This window comes from Lemur catta, chromosome 10, assembly GCF_020740605.2.
Source record: "Lemur catta isolate mLemCat1 chromosome 10, mLemCat1.pri, whole genome shotgun sequence".
Classification (NCBI taxonomy): Eukaryota; Metazoa; Chordata; class Mammalia; order Primates; family Lemuridae; genus Lemur; species Lemur catta.
In genome coordinates this window covers 93,431,701-93,449,515 of record NC_059137.1, presented here as the reverse complement: position 1 = coordinate 93,449,515, position 17,815 = coordinate 93,431,701, and positions in this window count along the sequence as shown.

The window sequence follows — 17,815 nt, the reverse complement described above, 5'->3', positions numbered from 1 at the left end:
ATCCTTGGGCTGATGCTAAGACTAACCCTCACCGTAACAATATCCTAGGGCAGATGCTAACCCTAACGCTAACCCTAACACTATCCTTGAACTGATGCTAAAACTAACCCTAACCCTAACACTATCCTAGGCCTGATGATAACCCTAACCCTAACCCTAACACTATCCTAGGGTTTATGTTAACCCTAACCCTAACACTATCCTAGGGCTGATGCTAACCCTAACCCTAACCCTAACACTATCCTAGGGCGGATGCTAACCCTAACCCTAACCCTAACACTATCCTAGGGCTGATGCTAACCCTAACACTAACACTATCCTAGGGCTGATGCTAATCCTAACCCTAACCCTAACATTATCCTAGGGCTGATGCTAACCCTAACCCTAACTCTAACACTATCTTAGGGGTGAGGCTAACCCTAACCCTAACACTATCCTACGGCTGATGCTAACCCTAAACCTAACCCTAACACTATCCTAGGGCTGATGCTAACCCTAATCCTAACACTATCCTAGGGCTGATGCTAACCCTAACCCTAACCCTCACACTATCCTAGGACTGATGCTAACCCTAACCCTAACACTATCCTAGGGCTGATGCTAACCGTAACCCTAACCCTAACAGTATCCTAATGCGGATGCTAACCCTAACCCTAACCCTAACACTATCCTAGGGCTGATGCTAACCCTAACACTAACACTATCCTAGGGCTGATGCTAACCCTAACCCTAACCCTAACACTATCCTAGGGCTGATGCTAACCCTAACCCTAACTCTAACACTATCTTAGGGCTGAGGCTAACCCTAACCCTAACACTATCCTACGGCTGATGCTAACCCTAACCCTAACCCTAAGACTATCCTAGGGCTGATGCTAACCCTAACCCTAACACTATCCTAGGCCTGATGCTAACCCTAAGCCTAACCCTAACACTATCGTAGGGCTGATGCTAACCCTAACCCTAACACTATCCTAGGGCTGATGCTAACCTAACACTAACCCTAACACTATCCTAGGGCTGATGCTAACCCTAACCCTAACACTATCCTAGGCCTGATGATAACCCTAACCCTAACCCTAACACCATCCTAGGGCTAATGCTAACCTTAACCCTAACACTATCCTAGGGCTGATGCTAACCCTAACCCTAACCCTAACACTATCCTAGGGCTGATGCTAACCCTAACCCTAACCCTAACACTATCCTAGGGCTGATGCTAACCCTAACCCTAACCCTAACACTATCCTAGAGCTGATGCTAACCCTAACCCTAACCCTAACCCTAATACTATCCTAGGGCTGATGCTAACCCTAACCCTAACCCTAACACTATCCTAGGGCTGATGCTAACCCTAACCCTAACTCTAACACTATCCTAGGGCTGAGGCTAACCCTAACCCTAACACTATCCTACTGCTGATGCTAACCCTAACCCTAACCCTAACACTATCCTAAGGCTGATGCTAACCCTAACACTAACACTATCCTAGGCCTGGTGCTAACCCTAACCCTAACCCTAACACTATTCTAGGGCTGATGCTAACCCTAACCCTAATAATATCCTAGGGCTGATGCTAACCCTAACCCTAACCCTAACACTATCCTAGGGCTGATGCTATCCCTAACCCAACCCTAACACTATCCTAGGGCTGATGCTAACCCTAACCCTAAACCTAATACTATCCTAGGGCTGATGCTAACCCTAACCCTAACCCTAACACTATCCTAGGGCTGATGCTAACCCTAACCCTAACCCTAACACTATCCTAGGGCTGATGCTAACCCTAACCCTAACTCTATCCTAGGCCTGATGATAACCCTAACCCTAACCCTAACACTATCCTAGGGCTGATGCTAAACCTAACCCTAACACTATCCTAGGGCTGATGCTAACCCTAACCCTAACCCTAACACTATCCTAAGTCTGATGCTAACCCTAGAACTCACACTATCCTAGGCCTGATGATAACCCTAACCCTAACCTTAACACTATCCTAGGGCTGATGCTAACCCTAACCCTAACCCTAACACTATCCTAGAGCTGATGCTAACCCTAACACTAACACTATCCTAGGCCTGATGATAACCCTAACCCTATCCCTGACACTATCCTAGGGCTGATGCTAACCCTAACCCTAACACTATCCTAGGGCTGATGCTAACCCTAACCCTAACCCTAACACTATCCTAGGCCTGATGCTAACCCTATCCCTAACCCTAACACTCTCCTAGGGCTGAGGGTAACCCTAACCCTAACCCTAACACTATCCTAGGGCTGATGCTAACCCTAACCCTAACACTATCCTACTGCTGATGCTAACCCTAACCCTAACCCTAACACTATCCTAAGGCTGATGCTAACCCTAACACTAACACTATCCTAGGCCTGGTGCTAACTCTAACCCTAACCCTAACACTATTCTAGGGCTGATGCTAACCCTAACCCTAATAATATCCTAGGGCTGATGCTAACCCTAACCCTAACCCTAACACTATCCTAGGGCTGATGTTATCCCTAACCCTAACCCTAACACTATCCTAGGGCTGATGCTAACCCTAACCCTAAACCTAATACTATCCTAGGGCTGATGCTAACCCTAACCCTAACCCTAACACTATCCTAGGGCTGATGCTAACCCTAACCCTAACCCTAACACTATCCTAGGGCTGATGCTAACCCTAACCCTAACTCTAACACTATCGTAGGGCTGAGGCTAACCCTAACCCTAACACTATCCTACGGCTGATGCTAATCCTAACCCTAACCCTAACACTATCCTAGGGCTGATGCTAACCCTAACCCTAACACTATCCTAGGCCTGATGCTAACCCTAACCCTAACCCTAACACTATCCTAGGGCTGATGCTAACCCTAACCCTAACAATATCCTAGGCCTGATGATAACCCTGACCCTAACCCTAACACTATCCTAGGGCTGATGCTAACCCTAACCCTAACACTATCCTAGGGCTGATGCTAACCCTAACCCTAACCCTAACACTATCCTAAGTCTGATGCTAACCCTAGACCTCACACTATACTAGGCCTGATGATAACCATAACCCTAACCTTAACACTATCCTAGGGCTGATGCTAACCCTAACCCTAACCCTAACACTATCCTAGAGCTGATGCTAACCCTAACCCTAACACTATCCTAGGCCTGATGATAACCCTAACACTAACCCTGACACTATCCTAGGGCTGATGCTAACCCTAACCCTAACCCTCACACTATCCTAGGACTGATGCTAACCCTAACCCTAACACTATCCTAGGGCTGATGCTAACCCTAACCCTAACTCTAACACTATCTTAGGGCTGAGGCTAACCCTAACCCTAACACTATCCTACGGCTGATGCTAACCCTAACCCTAACCCTAACACTATCCTAGGGCTGATGCTAACCCTAACCCTAACCCTCACACTATCCTAGGACTGATGCTAACCCTAACCCTAACACTATCCTAGGGCTGATGCTAACCCTAACCCTAACCCAAACACTATCCTAGGGTTGATGCTAACCCTAACCCTAACACTATCCTAGGGCTGATAATAACCCTAACCCTTACCCTAACACTATCCTTGGACTGATGCTAACCGAACCCTAACACTATCCTGGGCCTGATGCTAACCCTAACCCTAACCCTAACACTATCCTAGGGCTGATGGTAACCCTAACCCTAACACTATCCTTGGGCTGATGCTAACCCTAACCCTAACCCTAACAATATCCTAGGGCAGATGCTAACCCTAACCCTAACCCTAACACTATCCTTGGGCTGATGCTAACCCTAACCCTAACACTATCCTGGGCCTGATGCTAACCCTAACCCTAACCCTAACACTATCCTAGGGCTGATGCTAACCCTAACCCTAACACTATCCTAGGCCTGATGATAACCCTAACCCTAACCCTAACACCATCCTACGGCTGATGCTAACCCTAACCCTAACACTATCCTAGGGCTGATGCTAACCCTAACCCTAACCCTAACACTATCCTAGGGCTGATGCTAACCCTAACACTAACACTATCCTAGGCATGATGCTAACCCTAACCCTAACCCTAACACTATCCTAGGGCTGATGCTAACCCTAACCCTAACCCTAACACTATCCTAGAGCTGATGCTAACCCTAACCCTAACCCTAACCCTAACCCTAATACTATCCTAGGGCTGATGCTAACCCTAACCCTAACCCTAACACTATCCTACGGCTGATGCTAACCCTAACCCTAACTCTAACACTATCCTAGGGCTGAGGCTAACCCTAACCCTAACACTATCCTACTGCTGATGCTAACCCTAACCCTAACCCTAACACTATCCTAAGGCTGATGCTAACCCTAACACTAACACTATCCTAGGCCTGGTGCTAACCCTAACCCTAACCCTAACACTATTCTAGGGCTGATGCTAACCCTAACCCTAATAATATCCTAGGGCTGATGCTAACCCTAACCCTAACCCTAACACTATCCTAGGGCTGATGCTATCCCTAACCCTAACCCTAACACTATCCTAGGGCTGATGCTAACCCTAACTCTAAACCTAATACTATCCTAGGTCTGATGCTAACCCTAACCCTAACCCTAACACTCTCCTAGGGCTGAGGCTAACCCTAACCCTAACACTATCCTAGGGCTGATGCTAACCCTAACCCTAACCCAAACACTATCCTAGGGTTGATGCTAACCCTAACCCTAACACTATCCTAGGGCTGATGCTAACCCTAACCCTAACCCTAACACTGTCCTTGGACTGATGCTAACCCTAACCCTAACACTATCCTGGGCCTGATGCTAACCCTAACCCTAAGCCTAACACTATCCTAGGGCTGATGGTAACCCTAACCCTAACACTATCCTTGGGCTGATGCTAACCCTAACCCTAACCCTAACAGTATCCTAGGGCAGATGCTAACCCTAACCCTAACCCTAACACTATCCTTGGGCTGATGCTAACCCTAACCCTAACACTATGCTGGGCCTGATGCTAACCCTAACCCTAACCCTAACACTATCCTAGGGCTGATGCTAACCCTAACACTAACACTATCCTTGGGCTGATGCTAAGACTAACCCTAACCCTAACAATATCCTAGGGCAGATGCTAACCCTAACGCTAACCCTAACACTATCCTTGAACTGATGCTAACCCTAACCCTAACCCTAACACTATCCTAGGCCTGATGATAACCCTAACACTAACACTATCCTAGGGCTGATGCTAACCCTAACCCTAACCCTAACACTATCCTAGGGCTGATGCTAACCCTAACCCTAACTCTAACACTATCTTAGGGCTGAGGCTAACCCTAACCCTAACACTATCCTACGGCTGATGCTAACCCTAACCCTAACCCTAAGACTATCCTAGGGCTGATGCTAACCCTAACCCTAACACTATCCTATGCCTGATGCTAACCCTAAGCCTAACCCTAACACTATCGTAGGGCTGATGCTAACCCTAACCCTAACACTATCCTAGGGCTGATGCTAACCTAACACTAACCCTAACACTATCCTAGGGCTGATGCTAACCCTAACCCTAACACTATCCTAGGCCTGATGATAACCCTAACACTAACCCTAACACCATCCTAGGGCTGATGCTAACCCTAACCCTAACACTATCCTAGGGCTGATGCTAACCCTAACCCTAACACTATCCTAGGGCTGATGCTAACCCTAACCCTAACACTATCCTAGGCCTGATGCTAACCTTAACCCTAACCCTAACACTATCCTAGGGCTGATGCTAACCCTAACCCTAACCCTAACACTATCCTAGAGCTGATGCTAACCCTAACCCTAACCCTAACCCTAATACTATCCTAGGGCTGATGCTAACCCTAACCCTAACCCTAACACTATCCTAGGGCTGATGCTAACCCTAACCCTAACTGTAACACTATCCTAGGGCTGAGGCTAACCCTAACCCTAACACTATCCTACTGCTGATGCTAACCCTAACCCTAACCCTAACACTATCCTAAGGCTGATGCTAACCCTAACACTAACACTATCCTAGGCCTGGTGCTAACCCTAACCCTAACCCTAACACTATTCTAGGGCTGATGTTAACCCTAACCCTAATAATATCCTAGGGCTGATGCTAACCCTAACCCTAACCCTAACACTATCCTAGGGCTGATGCTATCCCTAACCCTAACCCTAACACTATCCTAGGGCGGATGCTAACCCTAACCCTAACCCTAACACTATCCTAGGGCTGATGCTAACCCTAACACTAACACTATCCTAGGGCTGATGCTAATCCTAACCCTAACCCTAACATTATCCTAGGGCTGATGCTAACCCTAACCCTAACTCTAACACTATCTTAGGGGTGAGGCTAACCCTAACCCTAACACTATCCTACGGCTGATGCTAACCCTAAACCTAACCCTAACACTATCCTAGGGCTGATGCTAACCCTAATCCTAACACTATCCTAGGGCTGATGCTAACCCTAACCCTAACCCTCACACTATCCTAGGACTGATGCTAACCCTAACCCTAACACTATCCTAGGGCTGATGCTAACCGTAACCCTAACCCTAACAGTATCCTAATGCGGATGCTAACCCTAACCCTAACCCTAACACTATCCTAGGGCTGATGCTAACCCTAACACTAACACTATCCTAGGGCTGATGCTAACCCTAACCCTAACCCTAACACTATCCTAGGGCTGATGCTAACCCTAACCCTAACTCTAACACTATCTTAGGGCTGAGGCTAACCCTAACCCTAACACTATCCTACGGCTGATGCTAACCCTAACCCTAACCCTAAGACTATCCTAGGGCTGATGCTAACCCTAACCCTAACACTATCCTAGGCCTGATGCTAACCCTAAGCCTAACCCTAACACTATCGTAGGGCTGATGCTAACCCTAACCCTAACACTATCCTAGGGCTGATGCTAACCTAACACTAACCCTAACACTATCCTAGGGCTGATGCTAACCCTAACCCTAACACTATCCTAGGCCTGATGATAACCCTAACCCTAACCCTAACACCATCCTAGGGCTAATGCTAACCTTAACCCTAACACTATCCTAGGGCTGATGCTAACCCTAACCCTAACCCTAACACTATCCTAGGGCTGATGCTAACCCTAACCCTAACCCTAACACTATCCTAGGGCTGATGCTAACCCTAACCCTAACCCTAACACTATCCTAGAGCTGATGCTAACCCTAACCCTAACCCTAACCCTAATACTATCCTAGGGCTGATGCTAACCCTAACCCTAACCCTAACACTATCCTAGGGCTGATGCTAACCCTAACCCTAACTCTAACACTATCCTAGGGCTGAGGCTAACCCTAACCCTAACACTATCCTACTGCTGATGCTAACCCTAACCCTAACCCTAACACTATCCTAAGGCTGATGCTAACCCTAACACTAACACTATCCTAGGCCTGGTGCTAACCCTAACCCTAACCCTAACACTATTCTAGGGCTGATGCTAACCCTAACCCTAATAATATCCTAGGGCTGATGCTAACCCTAACCCTAACCCTAACACTATCCTAGGGCTGATGCTATCCCTAACCCAACCCTAACACTATCCTAGGGCTGATGCTAACCCTAACCCTAAACCTAATACTATCCTAGGGCTGATGCTAACCCTAACCCTAACCCTAACACTATCCTAGGGCTGATGCTAACCCTAACCCTAACCCTAACACTATCCTAGGGCTGATGCTAACCCTAACCCTAACTCTATCCTAGGCCTGATGATAACCCTAACCCTAACCCTAACACTATCCTAGGGCTGATGCTAAACCTAACCCTAACACTATCCTAGGGCTGATGCTAACCCTAACCCTAACCCTAACACTATCCTAAGTCTGATGCTAACCCTAGAACTCACACTATCCTAGGCCTGATGATAACCCTAACCCTAACCTTAACACTATCCTAGGGCTGATGCTAACCCTAACCCTAACCCTAACACTATCCTAGAGCTGATGCTAACCCTAACACTAACACTATCCTAGGCCTGATGATAACCCTAACCCTATCCCTGACACTATCCTAGGGCTGATGCTAACCCTAACCCTAACACTATCCTAGGGCTGATGCTAACCCTAACCCTAACCCTAACACTATCCTAGGCCTGATGCTAACCCTATCCCTAACCCTAACACTCTCCTAGGGCTGAGGGTAACCCTAACCCTAACCCTAACACTATCCTAGGGCTGATGCTAACCCTAACCCTAACACTATCCTACTGCTGATGCTAACCCTAACCCTAACCCTAACACTATCCTAAGGCTGATGCTAACCCTAACACTAACACTATCCTAGGCCTGGTGCTAACTCTAACCCTAACCCTAACACTATTCTAGGGCTGATGCTAACCCTAACCCTAATAATATCCTAGGGCTGATGCTAACCCTAACCCTAACCCTAACACTATCCTAGGGCTGATGTTATCCCTAACCCTAACCCTAACACTATCCTAGGGCTGATGCTAACCCTAACCCTAAACCTAATACTATCCTAGGGCTGATGCTAACCCTAACCCTAACCCTAACACTATCCTAGGGCTGATGCTAACCCTAACCCTAACCCTAACACTATCCTAGGGCTGATGCTAACCCTAACCCTAACTCTAACACTATCGTAGGGCTGAGGCTAACCCTAACCCTAACACTATCCTACGGCTGATGCTAATCCTAACCCTAACCCTAACACTATCCTAGGGCTGATGCTAACCCTAACCCTAACACTATCCTAGGCCTGATGCTAACCCTAACCCTAACCCTAACACTATCCTAGGGCTGATGCTAACCCTAACCCTAACAATATCCTAGGCCTGATGATAACCCTGACCCTAACCCTAACACTATCCTAGGGCTGATGCTAACCCTAACCCTAACACTATCCTAGGGCTGATGCTAACCCTAACCCTAACCCTAACACTATCCTAAGTCTGATGCTAACCCTAGACCTCACACTATACTAGGCCTGATGATAACCATAACCCTAACCTTAACACTATCCTAGGGCTGATGCTAACCCTAACCCTAACCCTAACACTATCCTAGAGCTGATGCTAACCCTAACCCTAACACTATCCTAGGCCTGATGATAACCCTAACACTAACCCTGACACTATCCTAGGGCTGATGCTAACCCTAACCCTAACCCTCACACTATCCTAGGACTGATGCTAACCCTAACCCTAACACTATCCTAGGGCTGATGCTAACCCTAACCCTAACTCTAACACTATCTTAGGGCTGAGGCTAACCCTAACCCTAACACTATCCTACGGCTGATGCTAACCCTAACCCTAACCCTAACACTATCCTAGGGCTGATGCTAACCCTAACCCTAACCCTCACACTATCCTAGGACTGATGCTAACCCTAACCCTAACACTATCCTAGGGCTGATGCTAACCCTAACCCTAACCCAAACACTATCCTAGGGTTGATGCTAACCCTAACCCTAACACTATCCTAGGGCTGATAATAACCCTAACCCTTACCCTAACACTATCCTTGGACTGATGCTAACCGAACCCTAACACTATCCTGGGCCTGATGCTAACCCTAACCCTAACCCTAACACTATCCTAGGGCTGATGGTAACCCTAACCCTAACACTATCCTTGGGCTGATGCTAACCCTAACCCTAACCCTAACAATATCCTAGGGCAGATGCTAACCCTAACCCTAACCCTAACACTATCCTTGGGCTGATGCTAACCCTAACCCTAACACTATCCTGGGCCTGATGCTAACCCTAACCCTAACCCTAACACTATCCTAGGGCTGATGCTAACCCTAACCCTAACACTATCCTAGGCCTGATGATAACCCTAACCCTAACCCTAACACCATCCTACGGCTGATGCTAACCCTAACCCTAACACTATCCTAGGGCTGATGCTAACCCTAACCCTAACCCTAACACTATCCTAGGGCTGATGCTAACCCTAACACTAACACTATCCTAGGCATGATGCTAACCCTAACCCTAACCCTAACACTATCCTAGGGCTGATGCTAACCCTAACCCTAACCCTAACACTATCCTAGAGCTGATGCTAACCCTAACCCTAACCCTAACCCTAACCCTAATACTATCCTAGGGCTGATGCTAACCCTAACCCTAACCCTAACACTATCCTACGGCTGATGCTAACCCTAACCCTAACTCTAACACTATCCTAGGGCTGAGGCTAACCCTAACCCTAACACTATCCTACTGCTGATGCTAACCCTAACCCTAACCCTAACACTATCCTAAGGCTGATGCTAACCCTAACACTAACACTATCCTAGGCCTGGTGCTAACCCTAACCCTAACCCTAACACTATTCTAGGGCTGATGCTAACCCTAACCCTAATAATATCCTAGGGCTGATGCTAACCCTAACCCTAACCCTAACACTATCCTAGGGCTGATGCTATCCCTAACCCTAACCCTAACACTATCCTAGGGCTGATGCTAACCCTAACTCTAAACCTAATACTATCCTAGGTCTGATGCTAACCCTAACCCTAACCCTAACACTCTCCTAGGGCTGAGGCTAACCCTAACCCTAACACTATCCTAGGGCTGATGCTAACCCTAACCCTAACCCTAACAATATCCTAGGGCAGATGCTAACCCTAACCCTAACCCTAACACTATCCTTGGGCTGATGCTAACCCTAACCCTAACACTATCCTGGGCCTGATGCTAACCCTAACCCTAACCCTAACACTATCCTAGGGCTGATGCTAACCCTAACCCTAACACTATCCTAGGCCTGATGATAACCCTAACCCTAACCCTAACACCATCCTACGGCTGATGCTAACCCTAACCCTAACACTATCCTAGGGCTGATGCTAACCCTAACCCTAACCCTAACACTATCCTAGGGCTGATGCTAACCCTAACACTAACACTATCCTAGGCATGATGCTAACCCTAACCCTAACCCTAACACTATCCTAGGGCTGATGCTAACCCTAACCCTAACCCTAACACTATCCTAGAGCTGATGCTAACCCTAACCCTAACCCTAACCCTAACCCTAATACTATCCTAGGGCTGATGCTAACCCTAACCCTAACCCTAACACTATCCTACGGCTGATGCTAACCCTAACCCTAACTCTAACACTATCCTAGGGCTGAGGCTAACCCTAACCCTAACACTATCCTACTGCTGATGCTAACCCTAACCCTAACCCTAACACTATCCTAAGGCTGATGCTAACCCTAACACTAACACTATCCTAGGCCTGGTGCTAACCCTAACCCTAACCCTAACACTATTCTAGGGCTGATGCTAACCCTAACCCTAATAATATCCTAGGGCTGATGCTAACCCTAACCCTAACCCTAACACTATCCTAGGGCTGATGCTATCCCTAACCCTAACCCTAACACTATCCTAGGGCTGATGCTAACCCTAACTCTAAACCTAATACTATCCTAGGTCTGATGCTAACCCTAACCCTAACCCTAACACTCTCCTAGGGCTGAGGCTAACCCTAACCCTAACACTATCCTAGGGCTGATGCTAACCCTAACCCTAACCCAAACACTATCCTAGGGTTGATGCTAACCCTAACCCTAACACTATCCTAGGGCTGATGCTAACCCTAACCCTAACCCTAACACTGTCCTTGGACTGATGCTAACCCTAACCCTAACACTATCCTGGGCCTGATGCTAACCCTAACCCTAAGCCTAACACTATCCTAGGGCTGATGGTAACCCTAACCCTAACACTATCCTTGGGCTGATGCTAACCCTAACCCTAACCCTAACAGTATCCTAGGGCAGATGCTAACCCTAACCCTAACCCTAACACTATCCTTGGGCTGATGCTAACCCTAACCCTAACACTATGCTGGGCCTGATGCTAACCCTAACCCTAACCCTAACACTATCCTAGGGCTGATGCTAACCCTAACACTAACACTATCCTTGGGCTGATGCTAAGACTAACCCTAACCCTAACAATATCCTAGGGCAGATGCTAACCCTAACGCTAACCCTAACACTATCCTTGAACTGATGCTAACCCTAACCCTAACCCTAACACTATCCTAGGCCTGATGATAACCCTAACACTAACACTATCCTAGGGCTGATGCTAACCCTAACCCTAACCCTAACACTATCCTAGGGCTGATGCTAACCCTAACCCTAACTCTAACACTATCTTAGGGCTGAGGCTAACCCTAACCCTAACACTATCCTACGGCTGATGCTAACCCTAACCCTAACCCTAAGACTATCCTAGGGCTGATGCTAACCCTAACCCTAACACTATCCTATGCCTGATGCTAACCCTAAGCCTAACCCTAACACTATCGTAGGGCTGATGCTAACCCTAACCCTAACACTATCCTAGGGCTGATGCTAACCTAACACTAACCCTAACACTATCCTAGGGCTGATGCTAACCCTAACCCTAACACTATCCTAGGCCTGATGATAACCCTAACACTAACCCTAACACCATCCTAGGGCTGATGCTAACCCTAACCCTAACACTATCCTAGGGCTGATGCTAACCCTAACCCTAACACTATCCTAGGGCTGATGCTAACCCTAACCCTAACACTATCCTAGGCCTGATGCTAACCTTAACCCTAACCCTAACACTATCCTAGGGCTGATGCTAACCCTAACCCTAACCCTAACACTATCCTAGAGCTGATGCTAACCCTAACCCTAACCCTAACCCTAATACTATCCTAGGGCTGATGCTAACCCTAACCCTAACCCTAACACTATCCTAGGGCTGATGCTAACCCTAACCCTAACTGTAACACTATCCTAGGGCTGAGGCTAACCCTAACCCTAACACTATCCTACTGCTGATGCTAACCCTAACCCTAACCCTAACACTATCCTAAGGCTGATGCTAACCCTAACACTAACACTATCCTAGGCCTGGTGCTAACCCTAACCCTAACCCTAACACTATTCTAGGGCTGATGTTAACCCTAACCCTAATAATATCCTAGGGCTGATGCTAACCCTAACCCTAACCCTAACACTATCCTAGGGCTGATGCTATCCCTAACCCTAACCCTAACACTATCCTAGGGCGGATGCTAACCCTAACCCTAACCCTAACACTATCCTAGGGCTGATGCTAACCCTAACACTAACACTATCCTAGGGCTGATGCTAATCCTAACCCTAACCCTAACATTATCCTAGGGCTGATGCTAACCCTAACCCTAACTCTAACACTATCTTAGGGGTGAGGCTAACCCTAACCCTAACACTATCCTACGGCTGATGCTAACCCTAAACCTAACCCTAACACTATCCTAGGGCTGATGCTAACCCTAATCCTAACACTATCCTAGGGCTGATGCTAACCCTAACCCTAACCCTCACACTATCCTAGGACTGATGCTAACCCTAACCCTAACACTATCCTAGGGCTGATGCTAACCGTAACCCTAACCCTAACAGTATCCTAATGCGGATGCTAACCCTAACCCTAACCCTAACACTATCCTAGGGCTGATGCTAACCCTAACACTAACACTATCCTAGGGCTGATGCTAACCCTAACCCTAACCCTAACACTATCCTAGGGCTGATGCTAACCCTAACCCTAACTCTAACACTATCTTAGGGCTGAGGCTAACCCTAACCCTAACACTATCCTACGGCTGATGCTAACCCTAACCCTAACCCTAAGACTATCCTAGGGCTGATGCTAACCCTAACCCTAACACTATCCTAGGCCTGATGCTAACCCTAAGCCTAACCCTAACACTATCGTAGGGCTGATGCTAACCCTAACCCTAACACTATCCTAGGGCTGATGCTAACCTAACACTAACCCTAACACTATCCTAGGGCTGATGCTAACCCTAACCCTAACACTATCCTAGGCCTGATGATAACCCTAACCCTAACCCTAACACCATCCTAGGGCTAATGCTAACCTTAACCCTAACACTATCCTAGGGCTGATGCTAACCCTAACCCTAACCCTAACACTATCCTAGGGCTGATGCTAACCCTAACCCTAACCCTAACACTATCCTAGGGCTGATGCTAACCCTAACCCTAACCCTAACACTATCCTAGAGCTGATGCTAACCCTAACCCTAACCCTAACCCTAATACTATCCTAGGGCTGATGCTAACCCTAACCCTAACCCTAACACTATCCTAGGGCTGATGCTAACCCTAACCCTAACTCTAACACTATCCTAGGGCTGAGGCTAACCCTAACCCTAACACTATCCTACTGCTGATGCTAACCCTAACCCTAACCCTAACACTATCCTAAGGCTGATGCTAACCCTAACACTAACACTATCCTAGGCCTGGTGCTAACCCTAACCCTAACCCTAACACTATTCTAGGGCTGATGCTAACCCTAACCCTAATAATATCCTAGGGCTGATGCTAACCCTAACCCTAACCCTAACACTATCCTAGGGCTGATGCTATCCCTAACCCAACCCTAACACTATCCTAGGGCTGATGCTAACCCTAACCCTAAACCTAATACTATCCTAGGGCTGATGCTAACCCTAACCCTAACCCTAACACTATCCTAGGGCTGATGCTAACCCTAACCCTAACCCTAACACTATCCTAGGGCTGATGCTAACCCTAACCCTAACTCTATCCTAGGCCTGATGATAACCCTAACCCTAACCCTAACACTATCCTAGGGCTGATGCTAAACCTAACCCTAACACTATCCTAGGGCTGATGCTAACCCTAACCCTAACCCTAACACTATCCTAAGTCTGATGCTAACCCTAGAACTCACACTATCCTAGGCCTGATGATAACCCTAACCCTAACCTTAACACTATCCTAGGGCTGATGCTAACCCTAACCCTAACCCTAACACTATCCTAGAGCTGATGCTAACCCTAACACTAACACTATCCTAGGCCTGATGATAACCCTAACCCTATCCCTGACACTATCCTAGGGCTGATGCTAACCCTAACCCTAACACTATCCTAGGGCTGATGCTAACCCTAACCCTAACCCTAACACTATCCTAGGCCTGATGCTAACCCTATCCCTAACCCTAACACTCTCCTAGGGCTGAGGGTAACCCTAACCCTAACCCTAACACTATCCTAGGGCTGATGCTAACCCTAACCCTAACACTATCCTACTGCTGATGCTAACCCTAACCCTAACCCTAACACTATCCTAAGGCTGATGCTAACCCTAACACTAACACTATCCTAGGCCTGGTGCTAACTCTAACCCTAACCCTAACACTATTCTAGGGCTGATGCTAACCCTAACCCTAATAATATCCTAGGGCTGATGCTAACCCTAACCCTAACCCTAACACTATCCTAGGGCTGATGTTATCCCTAACCCTAACCCTAACACTATCCTAGGGCTGATGCTAACCCTAACCCTAAACCTAATACTATCCTAGGGCTGATGCTAACCCTAACCCTAACCCTAACACTATCCTAGGGCTGATGCTAACCCTAACCCTAACCCTAACACTATCCTAGGGCTGATGCTAACCCTAACCCTAACTCTAACACTATCGTAGGGCTGAGGCTAACCCTAACCCTAACACTATCCTACGGCTGATGCTAATCCTAACCCTAACCCTAACACTATCCTAGGGCTGATGCTAACCCTAACCCTAACACTATCCTAGGCCTGATGCTAACCCTAACCCTAACCCTAACACTATCCTAGGGCTGATGCTAACCCTAACCCTAACAATATCCTAGGCCTGATGATAACCCTGACCCTAACCCTAACACTATCCTAGGGCTGATGCTAACCCTAACCCTAACACTATCCTAGGGCTGATGCTAACCCTAACCCTAACCCTAACACTATCCTAAGTCTGATGCTAACCCTAGACCTCACACTATACTAGGCCTGATGATAACCATAACCCTAACCTTAACACTATCCTAGGGCTGATGCTAACCCTAACCCTAACCCTAACACTATCCTAGAGCTGATGCTAACCCTAACCCTAACACTATCCTAGGCCTGATGATAACCCTAACACTAACCCTGACACTATCCTAGGGCTGATGCTAACCCTAACCCTAACCCTCACACTATCCTAGGACTGATGCTAACCCTAACCCTAACACTATCCTAGGGCTGATGCTAACCCTAACCCTAACTCTAACACTATCTTAGGGCTGAGGCTAACCCTAACCCTAACACTATCCTACGGCTGATGCTAACCCTAACCCTAACCCTAACACTATCCTAGGGCTGATGCTAACCCTAACCCTAACCCTCACACTATCCTAGGACTGATGCTAACCCTAACCCTAACACTATCCTAGGGCTGATGCTAACCCTAACCCTAACCCAAACACTATCCTAGGGTTGATGCTAACCCTAACCCTAACACTATCCTAGGGCTGATAATAACCCTAACCCTTACCCTAACACTATCCTTGGACTGATGCTAACCGAACCCTAACACTATCCTGGGCCTGATGCTAACCCTAACCCTAACCCTAACACTATCCTAGGGCTGATGGTAACCCTAACCCTAACACTATCCTTGGGCTGATGCTAACCCTAACCCTAACCCTAACAATATCCTAGGGCAGATGCTAACCCTAACCCTAACCCTAACACTATCCTTGGGCTGATGCTAACCCTAACCCTAACACTATCCTGGGCCTGATGCTAACCCTAACCCTAACCCTAACACTATCCTAGGGCTGATGCTAACCCTAACCCTAACACTATCCTAGGCCTGATGATAACCCTAACCCTAACCCTAACACCATCCTACGGCTGATGCTAACCCTAACCCTAACACTATCCTAGGGCTGATGCTAACCCTAACCCTAACCCTAACACTATCCTAGGGCTGATGCTAACCCTAACACTAACACTATCCTAGGCATGATGCTAACCCTAACCCTAACCCTAACACTATCCTAGGGCTGATGCTAACCCTAACCCTAACCCTAACACTATCCTAGAGCTGATGCTAACCCTAACCCTAACCCTAACCCTAACCCTAATACTATCCTAGGGCTGATGCTAACCCTAACCCTAACCCTAACACTATCCTACGGCTGATGCTAACCCTAACCCTAACTCTAACACTATCCTAGGGCTGAGGCTAACCCTAACCCTAACACTATCCTACTGCTGATGCTAACCCTAACCCTAACCCTAACACTATCCTAAGGCTGATGCTAACCCTAACACTAACACTATCCTAGGCCTGGTGCTAACCCTAACCCTAACCCTAACACTATTCTAGGGCTGATGCTAACCCTAACCCTAATAATATCCTAGGGCTGATGCTAACCCTAACCCTAACCCTAACACTATCCTAGGGCTGATGCTATCCCTAACCCTAACCCTAACACTATCCTAGGGCTGATGCTAACCCTAACTCTAAACCTAATACTATCCTAGGTCTGATGCTAACCCTAACCCTAACCCTAACACTCTCCTAGGGCTGAGGCTAACCCTAACCCTAACACTATCCTAGGGCTGATGCTAACCCTAACCCTAACCCAAACACTATCCTAGGGTTGATGCTAACCCTAACCCTAACACTATCCTAGGGCTGATGCTAACCCTAACCCTAACCCTAACACTGTCCTTGGACTGATGCTAACCCTAACCCTAACACTATCCTGGGCCTGATGCTAACCCTAACCCTAAGCCTAACACTATCCTAGGGCTGATGGTAACCCTAACCCTAACACTATCCTTGGGCTGATGCTAACCCTAACCCTAACCCTAACAGTATCCTAGGGCAGATGCTAACCCTAACCCTAACCCTAACACTATCCTTGGGCTGA